General features: G+C 37.8%; 1 long non-coding RNA gene across 1 annotated transcript; it reads left to right on the forward strand.

Annotated features, from left to right (window-relative positions):
- Positions 1-1,409: 1,409 nt before the first annotated feature.
- On the forward strand, positions 1,410-2,110 carry LOC122295162. The gene is made up of 2 exons (XR_006237872.1): positions 1,410-1,489; positions 1,866-2,110. It is a non-coding gene; the product is annotated as an uncharacterized LOC122295162 (long non-coding RNA).
- The last annotated feature ends 401 nt before the right edge of the window (positions 2,111-2,511 follow it).

Here is a 2,511-nt window from a genome sequence, read left to right on the forward strand (position 1 = left end):
CAATCTCATCATTCTCTTGTGAACCACCATCTCCCCATTCTTGATCTCATCAATTCTCTTGTGGACCTAACAATCAAATGACCAAAAGTAATAACTTGAAACAAAGCACAATGCTAGAACCCCGAAACATAATTTTTGAAAGAAATGAACGAATACATATATCAATAAAATTCAGAGAATAATTTTGGCAAATCTAACAATGATATCAAAATTGATATGGACTAGGAATTAAACCAAATTAAGTAGAAAAAACAGCACTAAAAAAAACCCTCCCGCGTCGCATTTCGGGCAAAGCTAGATCAATAGACAAGTAAGTCGCAAAGACTAAAGTATGTCTGATTATATCGAAAATGAAGCAAGTTAGGAGACTTTAATATGAATTGCCTAACATAAACAATGGGCACCTGCAAAATGGACAGTCGACGAATCAATAAAAGGATAAATTTCAAGAAGCCATGATATGCAGCTTATAGCTAAGACTGTTCATCTGGGCCGGAATCCGGTTATACCGGATTATAACCGAATTCTAGTTATGGTTTTCGGCCCGGATTAAATCCGGACCAAAACTCGGATTTCAAAATCCGGATGAATCTGGGCCGGGTTTCAGATTTAAATCCAAAACCCGGATCTAAAACCTGGTACCCGGGTTTCTTAAAACCTCACAGTGCTTTCCCTACCCGTAATTGCCCTAGCCGCCCCCTCCCCTCAAAATCACTCTCATCTTCTCTCTCTCTCTCATTCACTCTCATCTGCTCTCCCTCTCTCTGTGCTCTGCGATGGTTTTGATCGTTCAAGGAACTCATGATTGACTAGCGGCGGGAGTGTACCAAGAGTTGATGGATACCTCTCTCTCTCTCTCTCTCTCTCTCTCTGACGAAACCCTGGCCTCCCTTTCTCACTGCCGATCGAAGAAGATAGCCTCCCTTTCCTCCAACACTGCCGATCGAAGAAACCCCGTCATCTCGTGACCCATCATCGTCGTCGCCGACTCGCTGTCATCCTCGTGACCTCAAGGTTTGTTCTCTGTGATTTGGGCATGTTTTAGATTTGGATCTGGGTTTGTTGTTATTTTGTATATGCTGTTATTTTGATTGATCTGGTTTTTTTTTTTTTTGTTAAACATGGGTATAAAGAGAGTGGGGGTTTTTTTTTTTTTTGGGTTGTTTTTTGAATCGTGGAGATGTGATATTTGTAGATCTTAGAAAATCAGTTTCTTTGAGTTAGAAAATTAAGGTTTATCATGACCCTGCATCTAGCTTGGGAAAAATGGTGGTGTGAGATGATTGATACATGATACAAAGTTGAGGAGAGCTTGATGAAAGGAAGATGATCATCGAGCATATATGCAATTATAAATTAACTGCTGGTATCTCATGCTTTTCGGATCAGCCACTACTTGTTTTTTAGAGTACTTGTTTTCAAGACATGTATGCAAAAACTGCAGTTTGAATACTCTGTACTGAAAAACCAGCTTGAATATTTGTTCAGGGTAAGTATATCCTTCTGTTGAAGGAAGCTTATAATATTTTTGAATGATTTTGATCATCCAGGGTACCAGAAAATATGTCAATATAATTAATGATTGCTCGAAGAAAATAAAATCTTATATGCCTAGAATATCATTGAAATTATTCTGAACTTTCATCTTTTGGCCTTTCCAAACACCAATTTGGTTTGAGCATTGAATGCTCTTCGTCCCATGATAGAGAATCATTGAGATCATTGTAAGGAAATTTCTATCAATTCTTCCTCCAGTTGGATGTTCAAAAACATCCTCGAATGGCATCCTTGGCTGATTATCTAGTTTGTTTTAACATTTGCATATAAACTGTGATGTATAAATAATTGTTTCCCCTTTACTCTAGCTGGAGCAACAGATCCGAGCTGCCCGTGTGTAGTCTTGATTTTTGAGTCATCCCATGAAGGCAGAAACAAGAAATGAGGGAGTTGATGTTACAGACTATTTATACGAACTTTTATAGTGTTCAAATTATATCCTAATAGAATATCAAGACTTGCTGAAGGATTCCTCAAGAGTTATGTCTAAGGCTTGTAGGAGAGGGAAATGCTAATGTGAATAAATAGTTCTACCTGCTTTTTGCGAAACATATTCCTTCCTTGTGTTGCTCCAACAAGGAGGTTTTCATTACTGTAATATCTGACTTGCACAATAACAAGCACGATTATGCAATATTTATTGGCTTGCATCTTAACATGTGGTATATATTTTGCTTGCTTTATTGAATATTGACATTGGCTGTAGGTTTACTTGATTCGTGATGCAGCTGCAAATAATGTGAAACGCCTCACAGAAGGAGCAAATTTTATAAAAGAAGTTTATATTGTAGTCACCTGTGGATTTCCTTGGAGACCATTCCAACTTGCTAGGGAATTCACTAGCCTTTCTAGGCATGACCCATGTCATTCCTACAAAGAGATCATTCCACACGGTCTTTCAACTAATGACTGAACTAATGATAATAGCTTGTAATTTTGTATTTTGTAATGTAA

The sequence above is a fragment of the Carya illinoinensis genome, chromosome 14 (assembly GCF_018687715.1).
Source record: "Carya illinoinensis cultivar Pawnee chromosome 14, C.illinoinensisPawnee_v1, whole genome shotgun sequence".
NCBI lineage: Eukaryota > Viridiplantae > Streptophyta > Magnoliopsida > Fagales > Juglandaceae > Carya > Carya illinoinensis.